This window comes from Thunnus maccoyii, chromosome 7 (genome assembly GCF_910596095.1).
Source record: "Thunnus maccoyii chromosome 7, fThuMac1.1, whole genome shotgun sequence".
NCBI lineage: Eukaryota > Metazoa > Chordata > Actinopteri > Scombriformes > Scombridae > Thunnus > Thunnus maccoyii.
The window spans coordinates 2,649,357-2,660,530 of record NC_056539.1 but is presented as its reverse complement, the minus strand read 5'-3'; the positions used below and the strand labels follow the sequence as shown (position 1 = coordinate 2,660,530).

Below are 11,174 nucleotides of genomic sequence, written 5' to 3'. Positions count from 1 at the left end.
AGAATAGCTGCTGTTCCAGTTGGATTTACTGAGGATCCTGAAAATGAAATTAAATTGGTATTGATCAGCAATCCTATCAACACCCACAGATTTTATGGTCACTTTGTGGTTTGGGGCAGTAAAACATTTATTCATTGGACCTTTAATAACTAGGATCAGTCATTTGTTGACCAAGGATACAGAATTAAACTGTCAAAAGGGTGACTATTTATTTCTACGTGTTCCTGCACCTGTATCCCCTGCTAGGCACAAAAACACAGGCGAGCACACACACACACGACCATCACTGACATAGATTGTTTTTCCACTACCATGGTACATTGAAAGAGGTAAGAATAGGCTGCAGTGGTTCATTTAATTGAACATTTTAAATTGGTAAACTTTTATATTAACACATATCAGGCAAGGTAATTTTAACATTTACAATTTACCCTTTGATCGAACCATATTAAATTCTTGCTACTGTCATCCCACCAGTTTCCACAGCCTGATGACATTAGTAGGGTAAGCCACGCAGAGAGAAAAAAATCCAGGATTCACACAACATAGAGCTTGTCATTTGGACAGTGCCTCGAAAGTACATTAACGTACCCTTTCCTACAAGTCAGTTTTGTACCCCTACTGTACCATTTGCACCTTCAAAACACTTTATTCATTGGGTAATACTAAGAAAAATTACATTTTTTCTTTGTCTCCCAATTGGGAACAGCCAGTGACATCCCTGAGGAGGATAGACACAAGAAGAAAGTGTAGACAGACTGTGTGCAGTCAGCACTGCTATATTCCATGCCTCTGGACAGATTAATTTTTCTATACTCAAATTAGTAACATGACAGACAGGAACAGCAATTAAATTGACAACAATTCTAAGAAATTTTACATCTAAATCATGTACACCATCGTCTGTCCTTGCATTTATTAAAGAGGACCCACTATGCTCATTTCCAGCTCTCATTGTTTTATTTTTGGACTCCACTGCTTTGCATGATTCACAGTTAAAGCAAGACCAGGGGTCTCATTTATAAAACAGTGCGTAGGATCCAAACTAAAAGTCTATATGAAAGAAAGCTGAGAATGGCGTGCGCCAAAAAATAATCTGATTTATAAATTGTGGGTACGCATGAATGCATGTATATTTCCCTCTATAAATCATAGTCCACCTGAAAATGTGCGCACATTGATCAGTCTCATATCCCGCCCTCTACACGGTTACATTAAACTATAAATGGTCGATGCAAAAGCATTCATGAATATTGATGTACATAGTTTTCTTTCGCCGCACCAGTCACTCACTCTGTCTTTAGACGCCTAGCCGATCAGTGTCGAGAGTCAGTGTATTGGACCCTCTCGTCACTTGCGCTCAGCAGCAGCAGAGGAAGGACCACAACAGACATGAACAGAATTTTACAGTTTTATTTCCCCAATTTCGGACGTCTTGAAATTATGTGTGTAACCCAAAACAACCATATACAACTTCAGTAAACATTCCAGAGGATCGTAAAATCAGACATCTCTGGTTAAATGTTTACCACAACCTGCAGAGGGCCAGCTCCCAGTAAACCAGTAGGCTATAAGTAGTTTTTACACCACACACTCAATATCTACAATACAATAAACACTGTATTCATTTATATTTACTCCAAAATCCAGCAAACAGGTGTTTCTCTAATTTACACAGTGAGTGCAGGTGGTGAAGATGTGGCAGTGAGGTGACTGGAGAAGGCAGAGTGTGTGTGTGGCAGCCACCGCAGTGTCTCCAGTGTCTCTGCGCTTGACAACACAGTGATATATACGGTGATATATGCACAGTATAACAAAATATTAGAAATCTATTAATGCTCTGTCCTGCAAATATTTTTTTTAGTTACGTTTGTTTAAGTTATTTGATGTCATCTTGGATTTCTACAATCGGTGATGATAATTTCATCAGTTAGTTAACGTTGCTGAGGTGAAAATGAATCAGTTGGCTATATTCACACTTAGCTAATATCAGAGAAAGGAAAGCCAGTTGCCACATCCTGACATCATTCATTTGAGCAGTTGCTGCGCTGCTCCACAACTGACTTTCTCCTTTGCGCTCCGGGTGAGACAACGCTGATTAAATGTTGAGTGGACTTTAAGATCTGAGTTGGGTTATATCTTGATAAAGATACTTACGGAATAATTATAGCTCACAACAAGCCTAAGTACAGATAACACTGCTGCTTTGAATGTTTATGATAACGTGGATCTATAATGTTTGATATTAAGTGAAATTAAATGTGTGAGAGGATTATTATACAATCTGGCTTCAATTCACCACCTCACCATCTGCGTCGTCGATTGCACCCGTCTCCAAAATGTTCGTACGCATGGGTCAGAGTTTACATACGCGTATGTATACATACATATTCTCCAGCCAAGGAAAATGTGCACACGCATACGCAACGGTTATAAATGAGACCTCAGGTCAAAACCTAGTATATGGCTGGATCGTGTATGGTCAATGTGTGAAATTGTGGCCAATTTGTTACAGTCAATCATGACGTCACATGTGATAACATCAGAGAAATAAAAAGCTTGTGTCCTGGTATTAGTTCAGTTATAAAATCGAGATGCACCACAGAGCATCCTGCCGGCTGCTGACAGCGCTGTCAGCCGGAGAGTTGATCACACTGGACAATAGAGGAGGAGACGGTAGAGAAACTGGTATGCATCTGTTTAAACCGGTTTAGCCGACTTCACTGCATTCAACACTGGAACTGAGTCTGTGTCACACTGCTGTCTTCCACTTCCATCATCTTGCACTGATTCATTTTGAAAGAGCAACAGCCAAAGGGGAAACTCCAACACTCGGCCAGCCAACCAATGGTGTAACTTTATCGTTCACTCAGGCACTCACTCATTCATTCACTCGTGGACAGTCATGGTTAAAGGGCTGGTCTGTGGCCAGTTCAGCCAAAAGTCCTTATTTATGTTATATTGGCCTTTCATGTAGCCCTTCAGTACAGTTTCTGTCTCTTGACAGTCCACTTGAGCTCCTGTCTCTATAAGGCCCCCCTCCTGATGAGCCCACTCTGTTCTGACAAGACAGCTTTCTGGAAGCTGCCAAGCAGCAGGCACAGGCAGCATGTATCAGAATCTACTTCCAGTTGAAAGCTTTTAAATGACCTAATAATGGGAGACTTTTATTGTGAAGTATTTACGGGAGGTGAAATGTGTTCCTCACCAAATTAGCAAGGCTTCATTGGCAGCACTAAAAAACGGTCAAAACAACATATGGAGATATTTGGAGCTACTTCTTCAGCGGATCAGTTAGAAATGACGCAGGGAGGAAAAGTATAAACAGAAACAGCCACAGTGATGATGATGTTTGATGAAGAGCTGCAGATGACCAGCACACCTCCAACAGGTAAACTACTTATTTTACTTTGCCCTCCTGTGTAATGGAAAAACACTCAGTGTACCAGTTCGATTTGAATCATGGCTCGGCGTGATACCCCCAAAACAATGGAAAAATGCCATAATGTTAGTGGAGCAGAGCAGTGAACTTGCATGCTGTGTGTGGAGCAAGCTGACGTTGGGTTGGGCTGAAAGTTGAAAAAAACATTTGAAACCAAGCGCAGTCTGAAGCTGGTGCTTTTTGCTCACAGGGATTACTGCTACATACGTTTACCTCATTATTTGACATGTTGGCCACTTTTAACATCAACATCTGACACTGTAATATTATATATATGACTGAAAACAAGGAAAAGCATAATAGGTCCCCTTTAAGCAACAGTAACATCCGTAGTTGTAAATTTTGCAATTTTAAATTGACACTTATTATTCCACATTATCAAATTTTTAATCACTATTGTGGAGGTACTATTGCTTGGTTGGTGCATATTGCCCCTTAAATTGTTTATCTTATCATGAAAATAATCATTAAAATAATTAGCAATTTGTAATGTATTAGTCAAGAATGTCCCTTCTTATTCAAGATATGCTGGGCATGATTTGGTCCTGTGGCCAATCATGCTATTTACTAACCTCCGTTTCATCACTGATTTTATTTTTATAAAACAATTGCTGTTTCTTTTGGTTTAATCCTGTTACATAATTCCATAACCTCCTATAAATTTGCCAATCAGACTCTTGATCATATAGCTAAATTTTTTGCATCATCTCTTTGTTTCATCAGTCTCCTCAATTCCTCATCTATCCAGGGTGATCTCAAATTCCTGACTGTGTGCTTTCTAATTGGCGTGTGTTTCTCAATCACTTGCATAAATAACACATTAAAAGCTTCAAGGGCATCATCTGGATTATCCCTTTCTAGTACATACTCCCACCATGTATTTTTAACTTCATCTATAAATGACTCTTCACAGATTGTTTTCACTGATCACCTAAATACTGCTCTAGGTCTGGCTTTTGGAACTTTTGTCTTCCTTACAAGTGCCACTAAATTATGATCACTACACCCCACTGGGAATGGTATTGCTTTTGAACCTAAATGACCATAATTTGTAAATACAGGATCAATACAATGCATTTTACCCATCTTTCTTTATGCACACTCTGAGACTATATATAAAGATAGACAAGGTGTAATGTCACCTGTTGGTTTGCATTGGCGCCGGTTTAAAGCCCAGAGTTGAAGCTTATGGTCGGCGCCATGTTTTCTGTTTGGAGCCAGGACCTTTCAAATAAGGAGTCAGGGTGTTGCCTTTCACGCTCTGGAAACACGCACCACATGGAAACAAATATGTCTCACCAGATTTTGAAATTTAAAAGCCACTGAATTTCTAGCACTGACTTTTTTGCATTAAAATTATGTATCTATTTTTTTGCCTCTGAATTCAACTCTTCAAATTTTCAATAATTCATTTTCACTTTCATTTTTCAATGTTCACAAATTCAGAATCAAAAATTCAAGTTTTTAAATATTCAAATATTCAAGTTGCTGAAATTCGACAGGCAAAATTCAGATCTCAAATTCTGAGTTAAAAAATTAAGATTAAACATCCAGGATACCAAGGACAAGCAATCGATTCTGTCTCAAATCAAACAAACATCCAGCCAATCAAATTATGCTCCATTGGTCATGTGACACCAATGCTTGAAATTGCAGGAAGGTGGTCAGTTATGGCAACAAACCCAAACAATGTCACTTTGGTGACTGCATTAACTATTTGCATTAAAATGTATTAACTCTTATTTGCCTTTGGTGTTATTTGTTTTTGTGATTCAGTAACAGTTAATACCAGACACGTTACACATTAACAGAATTTATTGGACAGTATCTACACAGAACCTTTAATGATATGGCATTTCTTAAAATTTTGTTAGCATAGCTAATGTTATGCAAGCATGGTTTATTGTTGCTAACATTGCTTGCAGTTCTTAGGCAGTGATTATGACCTGACTGACAAAAAATAAAGCAGCAAAAAAAGATCTGACTGACAGTACGTTCAACTGCTGGATAGTTAAGTATCTAGCTGTTTCACTTTGCCCAAAACAAACAACAAAAAAAGTACAAATGGATACCCAATAATGTAACTGTAGCCAAACTCTTCATATTATGCTTACTAAAGTTTAGTAACGTTTAGCCATTTAAAACTTCATCTTTGTGCTATTGATTTGTAATATCCTTTTTATGTTTTTAATTGCATGGCCTCAGATCTTATACAAATTGTCAACATATCTCTTCTTTCAGGTTTTCTCCCACAGGCCCTGAAAACTGCCATCATCAAGCCACAACAAAAAAAAACAACAAAATATGTTACCTTAATCATGCAGATGACACAAATTTACATAACCATATCACCAGGGGACTATGGTCCAATAGAAGCACTGAGTAAGTGCACTGAGCAAATCAATGATTGGATGTGCCAGAATTTTCTTCAATTAAACAAAGACAAAACTGAAGTAATTTAATTTGGAGCCAAGGCAGAACTATTAAAAGTCAGTGCTCAGTTTCAATCAATAATGTTAAAAATCACACACCAACCAGAAATCTCGGTCATGGACTCAGACCTGAATTTCAACAGCCACATTAAGACAATTACAAAGTCAGTCTACTATCACCTGAAGAATATATCAAGGATTAAAGGACTTATGTCTCAGCAAGATACGGAAAAAATGGATTTCAGTCCATGCATTTCAGTAAAGCACTAAATGGTTTAGGGTTTCTGATCTGCTGTTACCTTATGAACCATCCAGACCTCTCAGGTCATCTGGGACAGGTCTGCTTTCTCTTCCCAGAGTCAAAAAATAAACATGGAGAAGCAGTGCTGTTTTTATGCTCCATATATCTGGAACAAACACCCTGAAAACCATTTTAACTTGATATAAAAAATTAATATAAAAATGAACTTCCACTCAACTTCTCACATCTCCCAAATAAACAATTAATGGGTACCATCATTAATGTTTCTTTTAAGAAAAGGTTTTATCCACAACAAGTGCACAAAAACAGATTTATTTTTCAAACATAGTCCAACTGACCTAATGGTTAAAATGGCCTTTGAATTTCCTCTTTATTGTGTGTTTATGCATAACTCACTGTCTTTAAAATTACATTTTGTTGCATACATTCTGTATGTTATTACACCATATGAAAATGTGACTACCATAAATACTGCAAATAATAGTATTCCTGCTCAACAACAGTTGTATGCTAACATACTACCACAACATGGCATTAGAGAGGTGGCAGCTTTCAACTAGCAGTATCTATTCTGTCCGTTCAAGCCGTTGGTTGTGAACACTTCCCGGCTCCTTCCAGTGCCATTGACTGTAAACATGAAGCATCCAACATTCACGTTTTCCAACCCCTGATCCTCTCTCCTTTTCTCCATCTGTATGTATTAATTTACCATTAATGCATGTTATTAACTTGACTTCTTCCCCACAGTTCCTTGTGCTTTCTCATCTGCAGGAAACCCCATGGACCACGCTGACGTGGGGGGTGTCCTTCTCCTGCTGCTGCTGCTGTTTGTTGTTGCTAGTCTTGTATTTATTGTTATTGTTATTGTTGTTGTTGTTCTGCTTCTCTGTGTCCCCCCACCTCTTTCTTTCTCAACCCAACCAGTCAAAGCAGATGGTCGCCCACCTAGAGTTGGGTTCAGCTTGAGGTTTCTTCCCATTAAAATGGAGTTTTTTCTTACCACTGTCGCCAAGTGCTTGCTCATGGGAGAATTGTTGGGTCTCTGTAAATTAAAGAGTATGGTCTAGACCTGCTCTATGTGAAAAGTGCCCTGAGATGACTTTTGTTGGGATTTGGCGCCATATAAATAAAATTGAATTGAATTGAATTGATCACCACGTACCTTAAAATAGACACACAACACTTTCAAAGACCATATGTAATGTTTGTTTATGTTGAAAACAGCGCAACAACAGTGGATGAAACATCTGAGAGTAAAAGTATGTAAACAGAAAAATTATTGCAAAATGTGCTTTTAAGCTTAGTTTTGTGGGGTGGTACAATGTTGGGTGCTGTGTTGTACTGTAAAAATTTCAAAATATACTTTTACCTGAGAGGAAAACAAAACTTCTTAACAGGTTCTTGGAAGAAAGCCAAGGTGGCTGATGCCACGCTGTTGGAGGCTACACGAAGATACATTATCTGCAGCACAAAGCAAATACACCACTATGAGGCACTGAATTTGTCAACTGTATATATTGTACTACAAGTAAGAAAAAAAGAAGAAAAAAAGAGGTTATCCGTGATGGTGCATGTACAGTAACATGACAGAAACACTATAAAAATGTGTTATTTTGCATACTGTTTACTACTACATACTTTACAAACATACTCTGAATTAGGCTTGGGCATTATCTATTTTTTCATACCTTCCTGACATTTGACCAGGGTACATGGTATATGACGGTATCTGTGTTTAAAAAAAAAACCCAACAAAACAAAACATAAAGCTGAGCTGCTGGTGACAGAGGTCATTGTAGCATGTATGACATTGTCTAGTGGTGATGATCCAAGTGAGTTTCAGATATTGCTAAGAACTGAATATCACATGATAATATTTCTGCTATATACATATGCTAATGCAGATATTTATATGAGCCATTTTAACCCTTTTCTTGGCAACTTAGTTGAAATTAAGATGGTGACTTAAATACACATTCCAAGTGTATCTATCTATCTTGTTTTCCCTTCCTTTAAATTTGGAGCTAAAATTAAGCACACACAATCACATACACAACCCAGCACATATATAGTTTGTCATAAATACTACACTCAACTTAATGAAAAGAGCATACTGGTAGCTCCCACACATATTCAAAAATATAATTACTATTAGAATTAGAATCAGGTTCCATTTCACTAATGCCAGATCATTCTAATTAATCACATTTTTGTCCTTGTTCTCAGACCTGATATTAGTGAAATGATGATAAATGAGTCAGGTATGAAAAAGAAAGAGAGCAGTCAGTTGATGTCATGCAGTAGAAGCCAACTCTGACCAGTGTTGCCAAATTTGACTGACACCAAGTAGAAAAAATGTATTTAATAGTCTTTGGCTTTGACCCTGGCGATTAAATGGATATATAGGGATGGAGCCCTATAAATAGCACCCAATCTGAGATTCCCCCCCCCCAGGAAAGCCATAGATGGGGCCTTGACACTGGTGGTGGTGGGGTGGTGAAGCTGGGATGCAGCATAGAGTGCAGTGACAGCAGAGAGAGACAAAACAGGTAAGGTGGTTTGTCAGCTAAGAAAATTGGATGATAGAAAAGCCAGCACGCACAGAAATAATTGATATGTAATAATTATATATATAATTAATAATTGATGATGTGATAACAAATTGGGGTGACAATTGTCTTCCTGCTTGAATTTGCACTAAAAGCTAAGCACGTAGGAGAAGGTTTTTTTTTTTTTTGATGGGGTGGGATTTTCTTAAAATAAATAATATAAATAATATAATTAAACTCCAGAAAAGAGCTATTAGAATAATAAATAAAGCTTGCTTCTATGAATCCACTAATCCATTATTCATAGGGTCCTTAGCGTTAAAATTTTTAGATATTGTGTATTTAAAAACATTGGAATTACTTTTTCGAGTTAGGAATAAAAGCCTTCCTATTTGTATTCTACATTTTTTTAAATTAAGAGAAGGAAATTATAATCTAAGAGGATTGTGTATCTTTGACATATATAAAGTGAGAACCAATGTAAAATACAGATGTGTTTCAGTTTTGGGAGTCAAACTATGGAATGGTCTTAGTGATGAGTTAAAACTGTGTAACTCTCTGTTGAGTTTCAAAAAGGCCTTAAAATGTAAAATAATAAAGGATTATGATGTAAAATGATAAAGATGTGAAATAATTAGGATTACAATTTAGAGTAAATTTTCTTTTTTTCTTTATTTCATACTGCTGATATTCTGGGTTATTTTATGGATTGTATAGGATAGACAAAAATAAGCCTTGGGCTTCAGCCTATTCCTTTTTAGGTCATTGATTGTGTGATTTTTTTATTGTGTGAATTGAATCAGTATAAACATGTATGATGATGTTTTTGTCAGTTGCATACTCGCACAATTTTTTGTTTTGTTCCTTATGTATGACCAAATAAAAGTATTCATTCATAAAATACACACACACACACACACACACACACTGTAAATATAGGCTGCTTTTACAAGGCTTTTATCACAGAGCATTGATTATGTAATAATAATTTAATAATAATTCAAATAATAATTTGAATAAGAAAAAACATTTTCAGTCTAGATGTAATGAACTTGGTTTTGTCAGTCATCAGCTATCAATCACTGCATGCAGAGCCCATTAAAGTCGGCACGCTGTTAGTCTAAATCCCAACACCTCCAAAGGATCCTGCTGCGCTACAACTCCATCATGGTTTCAGTGTCCAGTGGAATCGATTTAAAAGAGGAGCGTTCTTCATCAGATGAATATCTAGATTTGTTTTGCTGACATTTTTCATGTTGTACAGCATGAACATGAGTTAATTTAGATTTGGTAACATGCTCGGTGGCCGTACTTTACTCAGTATAATTACTGCACTGACCCAGGCTATCTTTTATGCCAGTGCACTGTATAGTTGAATCATAAACGGCATGAATAATGTTTTACTACCTAATTTCACATTTTTACTATCATGACTTGTGGGACATCTGCACATCAGGAGTAACATCTTTCATCTGCATGTGCTGAATAGTGTATATGGAGCCTTAATCCGCATCGAAGCCTGTTTTGCAGAACAACCATTTCTCTCCACCTGTGATCACTCATGTTAATTGTCAGTGTAGCTGATCACACAGCACACTGTGGCGATCACTCCCACAGAATAAAAAAAAAAAAATAATAATAAGGATTTGAAAGTTTTGTATCAGTTTGGTATCTGTGCTATGTTCGTGACTAAGCAAATACCTTACATTCATGCTTTAAATATATGTTATGTTTTGGTATGCGATTGCCCATTTTGTTTTTTGTTGTTTTTTTTACTTACTTCCACACCCCACTAGTCCAGTCAGCCAGTGAGTTAGCTCCACGTTGCCACTCCCTCGGAGTCCAGCCTCTTCTGTTTTTCCTACCAGGAGATTTAATTCAGTATGGCGGGAGTCGCCGGCAGGTGAACAGCAGGAGAGAAACCCTCGTGAGTCATCCATGTCCGTAGTAAGCCTATCCTTGGCCATCAGCGCGCGTTTCAGTCCGCGTCGTTAACATCCACCTTGGTTGCCCTCGAGCCGTGGATACTGCAGCCTCTCTTCTTATCTCCACGAACACACCGAACCGTCCGTGTTTACAACTCCGGACAACGCACGTTTCCACACTTCCCCTGAACCGTGAGTCGGCTAAAGCCGGGTGACTTCACTGTGCTCTTTTCGTTATCATTTCTTTTCTTTTTTGACTGGGCTTTTGGGGTTGGTAGGACGGTGAAAAGCTGAACTGACTTCCTTATTTTGAGTTTTGTTTGGAATTCCGGGAAAACGGAATGGTGGTGTGTTTGGCCTTATTAACTTTATTTAAGTGTTCATTTTGTGTTTGTTTATGCAATACCAAAAGGTCTTTTTTTAGGGTCATGAGTTAACCATGTATCATTTGTGGGGTTGAGGGTAATTCAAATTGTCCAAACCGCTACAACACTTATTGTCATTAACTTGTATTTATTCTGATTTTTTCAAGATAATTTTGTGTTCATAAAATAGTGATCAGCA

General features: G+C 37.6%; 1 long non-coding RNA gene across 1 annotated transcript; it reads right to left on the bottom strand.

The window, feature by feature from the left end:
• Positions 1–5,875: 5,875 nt before the first annotated feature.
• On the bottom strand, positions 5,876–10,936 carry LOC121900852. Its single transcript, XR_006097110.1, has 3 exons — positions 10,466–10,936; positions 7,506–7,597; positions 5,876–6,827 (listed from the first exon to the last, which is right to left on the bottom strand). It is a non-coding gene; the product is annotated as an uncharacterized LOC121900852 (long non-coding RNA).
• Positions 10,937–11,174: the final 238 nt, after the last annotated feature.